The sequence below is a fragment of the Pinus tabuliformis genome, chromosome 9, assembly GCF_031772625.1.
Source record: "Pinus tabuliformis cultivar Carrire ecotype Pingquan chromosome 9, CPIR1, whole genome shotgun sequence".
In the NCBI taxonomy this organism is placed as follows: domain Eukaryota; kingdom Viridiplantae; phylum Streptophyta; class Pinopsida; order Pinales; family Pinaceae; genus Pinus; species Pinus tabuliformis.
Genome location: NC_142307.1, coordinates 2022810079 through 2022829593, shown reverse-complemented (window position 1 = coordinate 2022829593; position 19515 = coordinate 2022810079).

The following is a 19515-nucleotide window of genomic DNA, read 5'->3' as shown; positions in this document are numbered from 1 at the left end:
TTCAAAGAAGTATAGCAATATATGGACCAAGTATCATATAGAAATCAACTTCATAACATATTGAAAGGTAGTTAGTTATACAATTGAAGCAATTATTCATACGTAAACCATAACATTAAAATCATATGCATGAAGGAGATTGTTTTCGGGAACAAGACAAATGTTTCTTTATTGTAGATAACTAAAACAAAGCAAGGAATGATATCACCTGAATCTTCCTCTTGTTGGCTCCAAGCAGAACTGTCCTTCGGACCCATCCAATCCCAAGCCTTCAAAAGGCTCCTTCCATGACTCATACAAAGATATCTCAACTAGTGAAATAACATCAAAGCTAAAGGAAACAAGGGTTTCTTGTAATGGGGGGAGTGCTGGAAGCACAAGGATCTTCAGACCTAATCAGGTATAATCTCAGCAGAGTAATTTTCTCTCTATTCTCCTCTCCTTAGGCCTTCCCATTGAAGCCTTTTATACTTCTCCCAAAGTAGTTTTTTAGTCGGGAATTCGTTGGGAATAGTTAGGCCACAGGCACTAATAGGTAATCAAAATTTACTCTTTTGGGCCCAGTGTCAGTGTTAGTGTCAGTGTCTTCACATTGCCATCAGTGATCAAAATTTACTCTTTTGCATCTCATGGTAGGAGTCCCATACTGCTAATTCATTCCTTTAGGTCATGGATCTAATGATGGTAGGGTTTACTTCAGTTTTTCCCTCATGATATGTACTTCCTGATATTATTTCATACCTTTTAGTCATGATTCATGTTCATTTTGCAGTCCCTTTCATCAAGTACATAGGGTTTGGCCTGATTAGGTCTTAGGGTTTCCTCCACAGTCAAATTCAATGATTATATGTTAATAAGGGTCAGCAAGCACATGAGGAGGTCAATAATCATTGTTAAAATCATAATTTATCAATTGAGAAGCTGAATGTAGTTCTCACTTCAAAAATTGTTTTGAGGTGAAAATAGAGTATTATATTTTTATCCTTCATCATGATGTAATTTTATTGTTTCTATATGTAATATTTGTTTCCAAGATCCTCCTAAAACTTGCAATGCTGCCAAGTACCTGCCACTGCAAAATCAAGTGATTCTGAGCATCAGTCCACTTGCCATGTAAAAAGAAACAAACATGAAAAACAGAGCATTGTAAAAGACAATTAGACATTATAAAAGTGGGTTTTCATAAACAAAAATAAAAAAGGTGAAGCTATATAAAGCCATCCTCCTATTTTTCATCCCATTGTGTTATTGTTGAAGATCAAAGTGCCATAAGGAGATCAAAGGTCGAGTTTCAAGTGTCATTGAGCAAATACAGTGAAGTTGCTGCGTTTTTTCAAGATTTTGGCCAGCGCTGCACTTCTGAGGAAGGCGCTGCACTTTCAAGGTGGCGTTGTGCTTCTAGCAGCATTTCCCAGTGCAAAAATACATGGGCGCTATGCTTATATGCCAATGCTGCACTCCTATAGGTGGCACTGCGCTTTGCCCAACAGAGCCTCAAATGACTCCAAATCGCCAAATTCACCTCAAATCATCCAATTTTCCTCTCTTGCAAGTAAATATATCAGTTATCTCTTGTGGTTTAAGGTTTTACTTGTCAAGTTTTGGTGTTTTTCACTCCCAAATTCAAAACCCTAGTTTTCCTCACTCCACTAGTGTTTTCCTAACTTATCCATCTTCTATTATTCCCTAAACCCTACTCCCACATATATTTTTCCCTAAATCCCATTCCCACATATATTTTTCCCTAAATCCCATTCCCACATACACTCCCTAAACCTTACTCACATCCCTAAACCCTATTCACATCCCTAAACCCTATTCACATCCCTAAACCCTGTTCACACATACATTTTCATACTCCCTCCTTCATACACTCTGCGCATTCCATTCCTCCACCCTATTTCCACACTATTATCCACAATTATCCATATACAACCACATTATTCAAAACCCAAGGAAAACAATGGAAAGAGACAATGATTATGAGTATGAGGAAGAGGCATTTAGTGACATCTCTAGGGAGAGAAACATACAACAAAGGAAGCCTCGTAAAGGAGGAAAAATCATCAAAGAGGAGCCCATTAGTTTGAGAGAATTACAGGCCTGCCCACTTGCAATTTCTTGTTTCAGGCATCAAGCATGTTTTGAATTTTGTGAGATGGTAGAGAGAGTTCAATTTCACCATGAGTTGGCCAGAATTTTTGTCACTCATTTGCATAATAATGAGGTGACACTTGCCGGAGTAACCTTCAAATTTCATCAGCTGTCATTTCGGAGGCCACTAGAATTCCTAATGTGGGTGAAAAATGGTAAAAGGGTCATGATCTTGATGAGGATTACTATGAGCCTTATATCAAGGCTAAATACAGAAATCAAGTGAAGAAGTTATTCCCCTTTAAGTTTTTGGAAAACAGGTATGTGCCTATGATGAGAATTATTATTAAGTACTTCACTTGTGAAGGTAGGTTCTCCTGGTTGTATGCCTATCATATTAGACTCCTCATGCTTTTCACTAGAGTAAAGATGTTGAATCTCCCTTACTTCATGTTTAGAAACATTGAGAAAATGGCACATATTATACAAAGGAAATCATACCCCCAGCAGTTGAACATCATATACCATTACTCTTTGATTAAAATCATTGTTCTACACTAGCTTAGCCTTCTTAACATTCCATGGGAGAGTTTCATTGCTCATGAGATGTTCAAAGGTCCACAGATCCCTTCACCAGTGCATCAAGAAGAAGGTGGGCCTTCTAGCCATGGAGAAACAAGGGAAGAGGCCAAGGAAACCAAAACTGCTGAGGTGCCAGTGTATGTAACATATCAAAGAGGCACAAGGAGACTTTTTGCAGCTGCTAGGCAAGTGCTTGCTCCACAAGCTATGGAAGGGGCCTTGCCTTCATCATCAGTTCACAGGAAAATGTTTGCTCCACAAGGTGTGGAAGGGGCTTTGCCTTCGTCATCAACAAAACAGGTATAGGTTGAGCAGTTGAGAAAAGGCAAGGAAAAAGTGCAGGAGGAAGATCTTGGTGATGAGCAAGAAAGAGATTTTGATCTTGTTGAGCATGAAGAACCTTAGCAGCACTTTACTCATCATGGAGTTGACATCATTGACTTGGAAGCTCAGGATGAAGAAACTGTCAAGGACATCATCATTCAAGAGAGGGAAGCTCAAATACAATCCTTGGCTGATAACTTAGAAAGAGCCAAGTTCATCATCAGATATTTAGAGCAAGAAAACAAACAATTGAGTGACAAGCAAGTCCTCATCGAGCTGTAAATGATCAAAGAAAACAGGCAAAAGGCTAAAGAGGCTCATGTCAAGTTGACTCCTATTGACCAAGAGATTGAGAATGATAGGGAAACATGGCTTGAGAGGGTCAACATACATCTCGAAGGGTTGATTGAGAAGGCCAACAGGGATAAGAAGATGATTCGCCACATGTCCCACCATTACATGACCTGCAATAAAATTTGTAACATGAGGATCAAGAAGCTTAAAGCTAAGTTGAGGAAGGATTTAAAGAGAAAAAAGGAGCAAGATAAGTTGAAAATGTTAGTTGAAGCCTCACTAGCCCATCAAAGTAGCTGATGGTAGTGTCCCATGCCAAATCTGGGCAATTTTTGAAGATTTTTTGTTTTTTTTTTTTTTCAAATTTTGAAATTTTCAACACAGGAAACTGGCTTAGAAGCGCAGTGCCACTTTTCCATGGAGCATCAGAAGAACAAAAGGCTTGCATGCTTGGATTCAAGAGGATGAGAACATGCACCCTAGAAATTTTTAGAAGTTTTGAAGCAAATTTGGGTCACCAAAAGGTCCAAAAACTACCAAAAAATGACCTTTCAACCTCATTTTGGACACACATAAGCAGTCTTGGGAGATTCAAGTTTTGAGGGGGAAATTGACCTCAAAATTGAAATATTCACGTTGTTCCAGAAACTATACTTGAATACCTTTCCAATGCGCTATCTTGAGCCCAATTTTGTTAAGGGTAGGGCCTCCAAAAGTTGGTGGAAAGCGGCGTTGCGCTTTTGACCAGTGGCGCTGTGCTTTTGACCAATTTGTCCAGAAATCAAAAATTTCACCTGTTTTCACTATGGATTCACGTTCTCTCTCCTCATGGTTGTTTCTATGATGTAATTGATGACATGGTATGTAATTATGATGGTAAAACAGTGTTAGAGGGTAGATTCATTAGTTAGAGGTGGTTTTGAGGCTAATGAATTAGTTTCCATGCTTATAGAGGCAAGTAGTTTGACTGTCTATATTCCTGGTCCATGTTTGGAATTGGTTGTAACAGACCCTCTTCTCATGGATTCGACCCCTGGTGGTTAGGATGAGTGGTTTGGTTGTCTATATTATGTATTTTCTTCCTCATTTTCAAGGGTTAGATACACTTGGATGCTCTGAACAATATTGTACATCATTGTAAGTAGTTTGGCAAGGAAATTAATAGGAGTTTCAGCTATTTTTATCGGATACTTGTGGTATGGTGCTTTTGCATAGTTTCTTCTTTTGTTATCATTTTTTCACATGTTTTATGTATGCCACAATTTATTTCATTGCTTCTAACTGAATGATATGAAGATAGATAGGTAGAATTCATTGTTTATAGTGCTCTGACTTGGTAAGCCATTCAGTATTCTATGTTTTCTACTGTTTGAGAAGAATACATGATATTTACATGCCCTCCTCAACTACTCATCAGTCTTAGACATCTCACCTCACTCAAATTTCAAGTGTAAAATCCTATACCTACCTTGCCCCCTAGAAAACCCTATACACTGACCTAATTTCCTAGACCCAAATTGCCTAGCTCCATCTGATCCAGCACAAAAACCAAAAAATTCAATCAAAATCCCCTTGAGCTACTATACCTAGCCTAAAATCCCATCTGATCCAGTCACTTTGACTAAGATCTATAAAGGAGAGAGCCCTCTCTCGACCTGGTAGGGCTAGCTACCAGGTTAATCTTGGTTTGTGGTTATCCTAGGATTGCCTTCTTTCAGCCTCAGGTCAATCTAGGCTCTAAAAAAAGCAATAGAGAGTGCTATACAGGATTGCACAAACTTGTTAGATCAGTCACTCGTCATCCTCACTTCACTGCAGGAAGACCCAATGCTACAATGGTTAGAGAGAGAAGCACGGGAGTTGCAGCAGGCCTATGACAATGTCCGAGGGACTGCGTAGATGGTCGTCCTTACTCAACGACTGGCCAAGATGAGGGAGGCCCAACCTCTAAAGGCACAGGTGGATGCCACGTGTCAGAAAGAAGCAGTGCTTAAAAAACGCATCCATCCTTAGCTCGAGGAAGCATTCATGGTCACTGCCAAGATCGAGGGAAAGATGGCACAGATGTAGGGTGTATATGCACTCAGGCAAGGAATTACACCTGACAATGAAACATCAAAGATACGTGCACAATGGGTACAACGGATAGCGGAGGAATGTGTGGTAGACTTTAGTGAAGCATAGAAGTTGCTGGATGGACTCTGAGCAAATATCGCCACACCAACCGAGTGACTTGGGACGAGTCACGATGATTATGTCGGGGGCCTGTTGGGTAGCGGACCCCCCCACAGTGGTTTTTGGGGATTGTAGCCCAAGTTTTGGTCAAAAATAATGTAAGACCCCACAAAATGCGGGCATGGAGTGCGAGAGTTTAGGCTTTTCCACCCTAAAATATTGTAATTTAATATAGAATGTGTCAGCCTACCCATCGTCCGTGGACCATGGGAATGTATAAATAGAGCGAGGCTCCAAGTATAGAAGTTAGTTTTTAGTTACTGTTGATGTGGAGTGATATGGGTTTTTGAAAGTGATATTCGCTCTAAGTCTGTAAGTCTGAGTCTTGGGTTGTAGGAATAGGAAGAGGCTCTGCAACTGTGTGTGTAAAGGCCTAGTAGAGTCTACAGTTGTGTGCGCGGACCCCTGTAGCTGAGTGCACAGGGCAGAGTTGGGATTGTAACAGAATAGAAGTTTAATAAAAGCTAAGTTGATTCTGAAATATTGTGCATCTATTCACAGATCTGTATGTTTATGCTTCTATTATATGTTTATGCATCTCCTTACAATTTATGATTGCATGCACTTGTCATGAATGTTGAATGATTGATAAGAATATCTGGTCCACGAAATTAAGTTAAGATCTATAATAATAACTTAGTAAGGATAAAAGATCTATACTGCGCCTCTTCGCGCTCTGTACAGAGCTACACAAAGGTCAGATAACTGTAGTGCGAGAGCGCAGGATTAGTTCGTGAACTTCCAAGACTTCATCAAGACATCCTTAGGGTGCGGAAAACTAGTTCCAGCACCCTCCCATACTACCTCGGGTGAGACCTTAGTCCACGCACCATGGACTGTTGCTAAAAGGGCCGGTAATTTTAGGATTTGTTCAGCTAAATCACTTCTGACCTTGGGTTAGGCCCCAACAAGCCAACACATGACCCTTTCTAGACTTTCACAATCCCCCAACAAAATCCATGGAAACACTTTCCCAAGGACGAGAAGGAATTATAAGTGGAGTATACAAGCCTATTTTTCTATTACTTGGCTTGCTTGTAGCACACATAGTACATCCTTTAGTATATCTAGAAACTGTCTCATTTATTTGTGGCCAATAGCAAAATCTTTATAATTGTGAAACTATTTTACTTACACCAAAATGACCTGATATGAGAGAAGTATGTGCTTCTCGAATTATATTAACTCTTTCAGTCTGTGGAATGCATAACTTTCCCAAATGATATAAAAATTTGTCCTTTATGAAATAATCCAATTCTTCTACGTGCTTTCCACGACTTAAAGTTGCATATACATACTTAAAATCTGTGTCTTGAGCATATTGTTCAATTTAACTTTCATGAATTACTGAATTATGCTTAAGTATTGTGGATGCATTTATAAATGGTCTTGATAACATGTCTGCAACCTTATTATGTATGCCTTTTTTATATCTGATAACAAGATGAAATTGTTGTAGAAAACCCATCCACCGATAATGTCTTGATTGTTGCAATTTAGTTTTTGAGTGTAAGTATTGTAGTGGTTGATGATCTGTGTGTTTGATTGTTTCTTTACCCATTATGTAATTTTTCCACTTTTTAACACTCTAAACTAATGCATACAATTCTTTATCATATGTAGGATAGTTAACTACTTCTGATGTGAATGTCTCAAAATGAAAGCATATAGGCTTTCTGTGCTGCATCAACACTGCCCCCATGGCATGTTCACTTGCATCTATCTCAATCTCGAATGGATGTTGAAGATTTGGCAGTGCTAGTACTGGCATTGTACTGATCCTTTCTTTCAATGTGTCAAAGGCTTTCTGTTGTTTGCCTTCCCACTAAAACACATGTTTCACACTTGTCAAAGCATGTAAAGGAGCTGTTAGAAAATTATACATTACGGAGCAATGGAACACATAAAAATATTGCAGAAATATAAACACAGAAAACACACAAAACAAGAGAGACACAGATATACGTGGTTCACCCAATTTGGGCTACGTCCACCCCGAACAATCGGTCCTTCCTTTCTATTATCCAGCAAAATGAAGAGACACAACCTACAACAAATCCACTGTAATATCCTCTGTTTTCTCTCACAGTCTCACCTCTCTGTTTCTCTCTCACAGAACACACATCTATTTCACAGCCTCAAATACAATACCCTCATACAAAGAGAGGGGTTGCCTTCTAGGGCAAAAAACCCTAAACTAAACATAAGTTCTACCGTCAGATCATCCGCCTAATGAATGGCCCAGATTGACTAGAAATTACTATACTTTTACAAGGCAATTTTACATTTGTTTTTAGCTTCGGGGGCACTGCCCCCGAGCCCCCGTCGGGGGACCGCTGGCCCCCGGACCCCCCAGCGGGGGGGATCGGCCCCCCCGGACCCCCGCAGGGGGGACAAGTCCCCCCGCACCCCCCCGCATGGAGGGGTGTACAAGACTTCCTGGGGTATACATCCGGCTGAAACAAAGACCTTTGAACAATCATGCTCCACACACAACAATCTCCCACTTGGAGAATGATTGTAGAAACTCCACCGCTGCTTCATTTGCTGGACAATGACTCCTCTTTGGACCTGGCTGTTTCTCATCTTCATCGTCATCCTTGAAGACCAATTGAAACTGAGCATATTCTCAGTTTCTCCCTGGTTACAACTTTTATTAGCATATCTGTAGGATTCTGGCTAGTGTGTACCTTTTCCAGCTTCAACTCTCCATCTTCCAACACTGATCATATGAAATGGTACTTGAGCTGTATGTGTTTAGTCCTAGAATGAAATGCTGAGTTCTTTGCAAGATGAATGGCACTTTGGCTATCACTGTATAACGTGCCCATATCATGCTCGTTACCCAATTCACCCATAAACCTTTGTAACCAAATCATTTCTTTACTAGCCTCTGTAGCAGCAACATACTCTGCTTCTATTGTTGAAAGTGCAACAACACTTTGGATTTTGAAATCCAACTGACAGCTGTTCCACCAACAGTAAATACATATCCTGTAGTGCTCCTCCTGTTATCCCTGTCACCTGCCGTATCTGCATCAACATATCCCTGTAGAGAAATGTTTGCACCACCAAAGCATAATGCTTGATTTGTGGTACCTTTCAAATATTTGAGAATCCATTTTACTGCCATCCAATGTTCCTTTCCTGGATTGTTCATGTACCTGCTTACAACTCCCACTGCATGTGCAATATCAGGCCTTGTGCAGACCATTGCATACATTAAGCTTCCAACTGTTGATGCATATGGAACTTTAGACATATAATCCATGTCTTCTTGGGTCTTTGGGCACATTTCCTTACTAAGTTTGAAATGGCTAGCAAAAGGTGTACTAACTGGTTTTGCATTGTGCATATTAAATCTTTTCAACACCTTTTGTATGTACTCATTCTGAGACAATGTTAATTTGCGATTTTTCCTGTCTCTAGTGATTCTCATACCAAGGATTTGTTTTGCAGCTCCCAAATCCTTCATTGAAAATGAATTTAACAATTTTCATTTGAGTACATTTATTTCCTGCATGTTAGATCCTGCAACAAGCATGTCATCCACATACAATAACAATATAATATAGCTGCCATCATTTTGCTTTTTCAGATAAACACAATGATCAGAGTGACATCTAGTATAACCTTGTTCAGACATAAACTTGTCAAATTTTAGACACCACTGCCTTGGAGCCTATTTTAAGCCATACAAGCTCTTCTTCAACCTGCACACTAGTTTCTCCTTCCCTTTCACCTCATATCCTTGTGGCTGCTGCATATATATCTCTTCCTCCAAATCCCCATGGAGAAAGGCTGTCTTTACATCTAACTGCTCAAGATGCAAATCTTCAGCTACTACAAGACTTAAAATGGTTCTGATTGAAGTCATTTTAACAACAGGAGAAAATATTTCATCAAAATCAATACCTTTCTTCTGTGCAAACCCCTTCACCACAAGTCTAGCTTTATACCTCTGTTTTCCTCCATCTTCTTCCTTCAGCCTGTAAACCCATTTATTCTTCAATGTAGTTTTTCCTGCAGGCAACCTGACTAAATCCCAAGTCTGGTTATGCATTAAGGAGTCCATCTCTTCTTCCATGGCTACCTCCCACTTCTTCCTGCTTTCAACCTGCATTGCTTCTTCATAACATTCGGGTTCACCAGAATCAGTCAACAATAAATAATATAATGAAGGAGAGTATCGTTCAGGGGGTCTACTTATCCTGGTAGATCTTCTAACACCACTTTCAGGTGTTTGGGGTGCCTGTTGCTATTGTGGTGGTTGCTGTTGTTGATTATTATTATTTTTAGGCACCTTTACCTTTTCAGTGATTTCATCAAGAACTGCATATTCCTTGTTTTCTTTTTCCTGTTTCTTTTCCTGCAACTAATTCTTATACAAGACCTTTTCATTGAATATTACATCTCTGCTCCTAATGATTTTGTGATTTTCATAATCATATAAGCGATAACCAAAATCATTAACACCATATCCAATAAAGGTACATTTCTTTGACTTTTCCTCAAGCTTTGTTCTATTTTCTTTATCAATATGGACAAAGGCCTCACAACCAAAAGGTTTTAAAAAAGAGTAGTTTATCTTTTTACCTATCCATGCTTCCTCCGGAACACCACCATCCAAGGAACTTGAAGGCCCTCTGTTTATTAGATAAACAACAGTATCTACAGCATCTGCCCAAAACTGTAAAGGCAATCCTGCATGCAATCTCATGCACCTTGCACGCTCCATGATTGTTCTGTTCATCCTTTCTGACACACCATTTTCTTGTGGTGTTCTTGGAACTGTCTTCTCTCTACAAATTCCATGTTCTGAACAGTACCTATCAAAATCTTTGCTGCAATATTCACCTCCATTGTCTGATCTAAGACACTTCAATTTCTTTCCTGTTTCAATCTCAACCAAAGCTTTCCATTTCTTGAAAGTATCAAATACATCAGATTTATTCTTAATACAATAAATCCAAGTTTTTCTAGTTGCATCATCAATAAAAGTAACATAATAACGAGAGCCACCGAGAGATGATACCTGAGCAGGTCCCCATACATCTGTATGCACAAGCTCTAACTTTTAGCTCTTCTTTTCTTTCCCAACTCTGAGAAATCTGACTCTCTTCTGTTTTCCATAAATGCAATTCTCACAGAAATCCAAATCAACATTCTTCAAACCTGGCAACAAATTCCTTGAGTGAAGAATCTTCATCCCTTTTTGACTCATGTGTCCGAGCCTATGATGCCATAATGCTACCTCTGCTCCTTTGGAAGTTAAAGCATTAACAGAGTTAGAAATACCATTGCATAAATACAATGTACCAACCTTTTCGCCTTTTGCTATTACCAGGGCTCCTTTGGTGACCTTCCAAGCTTTATCTGTGAAAGTTGTCACACAACCTTCACTGTCTAACTGCCCTGTTGAAATCAGATTTTTCTTTAGATCTGGAACATGCCTTATCTCCTTTAATAGCCATTGGTTTCCATTCTGCTGTTTTACAAGAACCTTACCCATTCCAACGATTTTACAGGGTTTATCATCACCCAGACGAACTTGTCCAAAATCTCCTTGAACATAGTCATGAAAGTATTTCTTATCAGGTGTGGCATGGAATGAATCCCCTGAATCTACCACCCAGGAATCAATAATATTTTCGAAAGAAAGAATCAAAGCATCTTGTAACACTTCACCTGTCACATTTGCTTCATGATTGTTTTCTTGTTGTGCATCTCCTTCTTTTCCCTTCCGAGATCTACAGTCTTTCTTTAGGTGTCCTTTCTTTCCACATTTCCAGCACACTATCCCCGATCTGGACTTGGATCTGCCTTTCCTTGATTTACTGTGATATCCTGAGCTCTTTCCTCTTTCCATTTTTCTTCCTCTAGACTCTGCACTCAAAGAATTTCCCGATGTCTCACTGGAGCTTTTCCGTCGCATTTCCTCACTAAGGATAGCACCGACAACATCATCAAACTTTAAAGTACTAGATCCAGAAATGGAGTTACTAATGGCCATTACCAAACCATTCCAACTTTGTGGTAATGAGCACAAGAATAACAGAGCTCTACCTTCATCATCAAAGTTTACCCCTACAGAGCTTAACTGACTTGTAACTGTATTAAAATCATTTAAATGGTTTGCAACAGATCCACCTTCCGACATATTCATATTAAATAACCGTTTCATAAGAAATACCTTGTTTGAGGCCAAGGGTTTTTCATATAGTTTCGACAACGTCTGCATCAAACCCTCTGTCGTGGTTTCCTTAGAAATGTTGAAGGCAACTGACATAGCAAGGCACAACCGTATTGTTCCGAGTGCCTTTCTATCGAGAAGGTTCCATTCTTCGTCTTTCATACCCGTCGGCATCTTTGTTTTTCCGCCCAATGGTAGGTATAGATCTTTCTGATACAGATAATCTTCCATCTGCATCTTCCACAGCGAGAAGTTTTGGCCATTAAATTTCTCGACCCTAAACTTACCATCTTCCGCCATTGCTCCCACTTGAACCAGGAACCCTTCTTTCCTGTGAGTTTATCAGCCAAATAGACCTTCGGCTCTGATACTAGTTGTTAGAAAATTATATATTACGGAGCAATGGAACACATAAAAATATTGCAAAAATATAAACACAGAAAACACACAAAACAAGAGAGACACAGATATACGTGGTTCACCCAGTTTGGGCTACGTCCACCCCGAACAGCTAGTCCTTCCTTTCTATTATCCAGCAAAATGAAGAGACACAACCTACAGCAAATCTGCTGTAATATCCTCTGTTTTCTCTTACAGTCTCACCTCTCTGTTTCTCGCTCACAGAACACACATCTATTTCATAGCCTCAAATACAATACCCTCATACAAAGAGAGGGGTTGCCTTCTAGGGCAAAAAACCCTAAACTAAACATAAGTTCTATCGTCAGATCATCCGCCTAATGAACGACCCAGATTGACTAGAAATTACTATACTTTTACAAGGCAATTTTACATTTGTTTTTAGCTTCGGGGGCACTGCCCCCGAGACCCCGCCGGGGACCACTGGCCCCCAGACCCCCCAGCCGGGGGGGATCGGCCCCCCCGGACCCCCGTAGGGGGGACAAGTCCCCCGCACCCCCCCACGTGGAGGGGTGTACAAGACTTCCTGGGGTATACATCCGGCTGAAACAAAGACCTTTGAACAATCATGCTCCACACACAAACACCTGTTTCACACTTGTCAAAGCATGTAAAGGAGCTGCAATCAAAGAAAAGTTAGCAATACAATTTCTTCAATATTGTGCTTCCCCTAAGAAACTTCTAACTTCTATAGCAGTATTGGGCTTAGGCAAATTTACAATGACTTCGACCTTAGAGGGATCTATCTTCAATTCACCACCCCCTACAATATAACCCAAATAATTCAAAGATGTTCTGCCAAATTCACATTTTGACAATTTTACATAGAGATTTTCTCTTTTCAAAACATCTAAAACCTGCTTTACATGCTTTACATGTTCATCCCATGTTCTACTGAAAACAAGAATATCATATAAATAGACTATTACAAAATCATCAATGAATGGTATAAATACATCATTCATGACTCGCATGAATGTAGTTGGAGTGTTAGTTAAGCCAAAAGGCATAACCATCCATTCATAGAGTCCTTGCTTTGTTTTAAAAGCAGTCTTCCATACAACCTGTTCTGCAACTCTGATATGATGGTAGCCACTTCACAAGTCCAATTGAGAGAAGTAAACTGCATCTTTTAACTGATCTAACAAATCACCAATACAAGGAAGTGGATAACGATTCTTTATTGTGATTTTATTTAATGCTCTAAAATCAATGCACATTCTCCATGAACTGTCCTTTCGCACTAACACAATAGGTGATCCGCACAGTGATGTGCTTGGTTGAATAAACCCTTGATCGAGGAACTCTTGTACCTACTTCTTTATCTTTGCATTCTTTAGAGATGATAACCTGTACATTCGAATGTTAGGTAGTGGAGCATCTTGCTGCAAATAAATCTCATGTTCTATCTCTCGCTTGGGTGGAAGCCCTTTAGGCTCTTGAAATAGAATATCATAATTAGAAACAACTTTAACTAGATTTGCTTTCTATTTAGGATTACAGCCTTGGAAAGCATCAGATTTATCAATATCCTATGCTTTTACAATTAGAAGTAAAAATTGTTTACTTGAATTTTCAATTCTTTTCATCTGTCCTGAATTTATGACAGAGAAGTTGTCTTTGAGTTTATGAGCCCTTACAATATATTCAATTCCATCCTTAGTGATTTCATACTTATTTTCAGTTCGATAGAAGATAGCATTTCTATCGTACAAGTATGGACTTCCTAATACAATTCCACATATGTCCAATGGGACTATGTCTAACTCAACCTCATCTACAAACTTTGACCCAATAGCAAAATGAAGTTTACATTGTTTCGTAACTTTTAGCTTAGTTTTATCACACACCCAACCTAATGGATATGGCCTTTTATGAGGTTTTGTTACTAGACCCAACGTTTTTACAATTGCTTCAGAAGTCAAATTAACTTGTGATTCATTATCAAATAAAGTATCAATTTTAGTATGCTTGGAAATGACTCTAACGTGAAATAACTCATTTCTTTTCCTCTCATCTTTATCATTATCAAAAGAATGCGAAGAAGTACTTGTAGATGCTTTAGAATCTTTACCTTTTATACCTGTAGTTGTAACCGTTGTCTCGTCACCTGAATATGATCCCAAGTCCTTTTGAATAGTAGCAACATTCTTTCGCTCTTTACTGCCAAACTTCTTAGGCTTCAATTTCGGATGCAATGACCAGTAGTGTGCCTTATCGTGGCCTTCCTTCTTACAATGAGTGCATGAAGGTTTATATTTCTTCATAGTGTTTTTTTTCTTCTCCTTCCATTTAAGTTTCTTCTTGTCTTTATTTTTGATTTCAATAGGTTTGGATGATTTCCCAACATCATTGGTTACATTTTTGCCTCTATATTCTAGATGAGTTGCTTGGATCGATACATCATCTAAGCTAGTTGGATTAAACATAAGTATCGTATGCCTCAAATAACTATGAAGACCACCTATGTATTTTAACAATGTCTCTGGTGAGTCCAATGATATGCCTAATGTTAAAGCTCTCTTACGGAATTCCTGAGTATAACTTTGAACACTTTGACCTTTTAATTGACGTAGTGTTTGCCAAATCATCATTGCTTGTTGCATATAAGCCAAAGGATAAAATTGTTTTTTAATAGTAGAAACAAATTCATTCCAAGTTGAAATGATTTTACCATGCTTTTTGAGATCTGCTTTTGTCTTGCCTTCCCACTATTATCACTCAATATTTTCTCAAGGTTAAAGAAAGAAGTCACCAAGGTAACCACAAACCACTTTTTGAGCATAGGCTCTAGCCAACCTAGGGTCAGAGAGGGCTCTTTCTATATGATTTAGCTTTGTTTGTTTGAATTTCAGGCTAGTTATGAATGTTTAGGGGGTTTTTGATTTGTATTGAAGATTGGGTGGTGGGTTTCTTTAAACAGATGGATAGAATGATGTCTTTAGACAATATATCAAATTCAAAAGGAAACTCATCAGGATCTTCTGAGGATAAACCATGGAAATTGGGTAATGCTAAAAGTGGGATATTCTTCATAGGAGTTAGTCCTCTGGGGAGTTCCCAATAGGGAATTCCAGGGTGGAGAGAGAATTCTCTCCCCTTCCTTCTACTTTGTGACCTCCACTGAAAAGTCCTTCATTGTTATCCTCCATTGGTTGTTTTCCTAATGCGCTTGCCCGGTCTTCGGTGTTTTCTGTTGGACTTTCAATGTCCTGCACTGGTTCCTCCACTTTAGTCTCCTCTACTGGCTCCTCAATATTTTCTACTGGTCCTTCAACTTCTTCCACCGGTTCCTCAATATATTCTGATGGTTCTATAACCCTCTCCGGTCCCACTACTTCCTCTGTCTGATAGTCTATTTGGAAAGAGTGTTGGGTCTCTGGCCTTCGAGAGCTTAACCTCTGGGATGTCTCAGCTTTTGAAATAATATCGTCAATGAAAGTTTTTCTTCCTCCTCCTTTGCCCTTGCCGCCTGTAAGGTTAGCCTTCCTGCGTCCTCTCATGCATCCTACATCTCTAAAAGAAAATTGTTAATACTTTTAAAATCTTCGGTCGCCTTCCCTGGCAACGGCGCCAAAATGTTGGTCACTTTAATTGTTTATTAGTTAAACAGTCGAGTGCCACATAAATTGTCAACCCGGGAAAGTTCGATTATTTCAAAGGTGACTACGTACTATATGTACTCGATTTTAATAGCATTAAAAGTTGTAGTATAAACAATTCATTCTCTGTTAAACCCTTACTCTGTGTTACAGCAGTTATAGTCTATTGCAGGAATGGAATAAGAACAGATAATTAATTAAAGAGAATAAATCTGCAAAAGGAAGCGATGGCTGTCCTGTAACAAAGGATCAGGACCCTATCCCCAGAGTAGGAACATTCAGCACCTGCCTCTGTTATCCAGTTCGCCAATACACTCTGTAAATCCTAGTCACCGGTGAGGCACTCATATACAACATCAATCGATTAAAAGAAAAACAGAGTCTTAGCAAAAGTAAAATATCATCAGAAGCAATACTCGTGAATAAGGTATGAATAGAAATCACACACAACACACAACAGAAAGAAGATGGGTGAATCTTGTGATGAAGGTGGGCCCTGTCCTTCTCACAAGATTCCCCAGGACACAGAAACTAAGATGAAATACTCAGAACAGAACTTTATTCATCTGTCAATATACCATATTACAAGAAAGATTCAATCTCGTCCTTCCACTACAATTCCTGTGTTACAGCTTGTTCATCCTCTCTATCCCCTCTAATGTAGATGTCTCCTCTTTATAGAGGAGACATCTATTACAAAAGATTTTCATTATACATTCTAGTTCGACCCTTTGTACAAAAATAGGGAAATCAGTTCCCGTTAACAGAACGCTGTTACAGTAATGTGGATCATGAGCGTTACGACCAATGTAACCGTTTATTCAATAATTGATTGGATTCCTTTGCTGTTGCAGATCTGATACGCAAATCTCAACTGTCTCCTCGAGGTTCGCATGCTGTCCTTGCTGTTTCAGCTTCAAGGTTCATGCTGTTTCCGCTGTTTCAGCAATTGCAAAATACGGTCCTGCCAGCTTTAGGCAGTTTCAACAGTTGTTCAGCAACTTAGTCAACTTCAAGGATCAATGATAAAGATAGCATGATTATGTGTTGAATGATTAAACATATAGCAATGAGGAGAGTTACTGTATACCTTTGGAATGATTAAGTCAAAACACTAGCAAAGGCTTTCAACTATGGGTTGAAGAGGGTAATATTATGACAAAATAGAAGGTCAAAAATAGACAATATGGGGTCCTAACAACTATTTTCAAACTACTGAAACTGAATTCCTTTATTTCCCAAACTAGTTTCTGATTTCTCTATAAAGTTAGTTTGGATTTGGAGAACATAATTATCATCATACTAATCATATATAGGGAAATCATTAAAATAAGTAATGTCATCAAACATACACATTAGATTACGAGATTTCTCCTCCACATCTTGCTCTATAAATCTATCTTCTAATCTATGGTAGTTGGAATTAGCAGGAATTTGTTCATGACTCTCAATCTTTTCTGTTTGTGAAATAAATGTATCATGGTAACTTTGAGCAAAAAATTTATCTTTCATGGTGATCTTTTGTATCCTTTCCTCTATCTTTCTTACCAAAATGTCGAGATTTACCTCTGCAATGTTGTTTTCCTCTGCTTCTGCTTTCAACTTTTCTCTTCTAATTTGTAGATTAACTTCTACATCTATTGCAATGTTCTGCATCTGTTCCAGTGTTGAGGGGTTTCTTTCTCTTAGCTGAAATTCTATCTCTGGATCAAATGCTTTTGGATAATGCAAAAGAGTTGAATCAGGAGGAGGTCTTATATTTGATGGCATTGAATAATAGACTTGATTAAATCTGTCAAAAAATTGTTGTATTGTTTCATTTGGCTGTCTTTTTAACTGATTATATTCTTCTATGATAACAAAAGGATTGACTTTGATTATCCATCTATCAAGGAAAAATTTAACAAACTGTTGGAAATTTGAGATGCTTGAAATAGGTAAATTCTTGAGCCAACTCTTTACTTTACTTTGCAAAGAAAGAGCAAAAACCCTGATAATAACATCATCTTCATCAATTTCAAATAATTCCAGATAATTCTCAAAACCTTGAATATGTTTTTGGGCAGTGATACCATTCTCTCCATCAAACGTAGGGAGATACGCGTAATGATTGTTAGGGAAAGCATGGAGTATAGGAGGTAAGATGAATGACTTATATCTATTAGGAACTTTATAAGGTATAGGAATATGTACAGGGATTGTATGATTAGTCTTTTAGGGGGTTTTTGATTTGTATTGAAGATTGGGTGGTGGGTTTCTTTAAACAGATGGATAGAATGATGTCTTTAGACCATTGGGCTATGGAGTCAACATAAGGGCAACAGAACTAGATCAACTCACTAAAGGAAATGTTCAAAGGGCAAGATAGTAGAGTAGAGTGCAAGTCTTTAGGCCAGAGGGGTGAAAAGGTTTTAACCAGGGTGAGAGAGAAATTAAGAATTCTCGGACCGGGATTGAAACGAGGAACAAAGGGTAACCAGAAACAAAGGGCAATTAAGAATATTTTGCTATAGATTATAAAGAAACAACCTAAACTAAGGAGCAATTAAGAATTCCTTAACTTAGATATCAGTAGAAAACATTTATATGCCTAACAATTAAAACAGAGTGAAATTAAGCAAATTATGAGATATCATTCCAGTTATAGCATTCAAATTTAGATATACATTATGGAAAAACTTTAAGAAAGATAACAACAATGTGAGAAAATACTTGTCTGCACTTCGCTCAACACATGAATCCTTTGAAATATCTGGTCTTTATTCATCAATCCAGCTTGCTGGCTCAGTCAATGCTCCAATGGCTTTACAGTCTTTTGATCAAGAAGTCTATAGAAATTTCTAAGAATCCACCCCAAAATACTTCAAATGAAAGAGTATTTATACAAATTCTAAACTGAAATATCTTGAAAAATATCAAGATTGGTTTTACAAATATCTTAAATTGTTTTACATTAATAGAACTTAAATAAAGGACACTCAAAATTAATGAATCTATTTGGCACTATATTTATGGATTGATGGTGACAAAGAAGAGAAATTCGAATTTGATAGCAACTCTTAATTGATGATGAGGTTTCCAAGTCACTAACTCAGTCCTTCCTTTGTGCATTCTGCCCGAGAAATTCTGCAAACTAAGGGTGCAATGATACCTTTTTATATCTTAATCCGAGATAGATATGTAAAGTGTGAAAGATGTTATTGCAGATAAGTATGTTATTGAGATAAACCTCTTTCAGTTTCCCAAAATTCAGCTCCAGTTGTTCAAACTATTCTCTGAAAAAAGATGTCAAAAACAAGACTTTTCACAGTCTGAAAAATAGGCTCTGAAGATATGCATTTATATCCCTTTTTGTACTACCTGCATAAAACATGAGATAGGATTTTATAGATTTTCCTTTTAGGAACACAAACCTCTTCCAGTTTCTCAAAATTCATCTTGGATTGGCCACAATAGTATCTGCAAAATTATGACTTAAACAAGAAATTGCTAGAACATGTACCATTTCTGCTCTATTTTTCATCTATCTTCACTTTGATTTTTCAATCTGATACACTTTTACTGATACTCTTTCATCTGATAAACTTTTACTTTGATGACCTATCAATATCATTTACTTTGTTTTTACTTTTACTGTACATTTTAACTTTTTACGGTGTATTTCAACAGTAAATCATTTAGTTTTTTATATGTATCAGCATAAGGTAATGGATATTGATCAACTTTCTTTATGTTTGATCTGTTTGTCTTTTGACTGTAGCATTTGTCTGG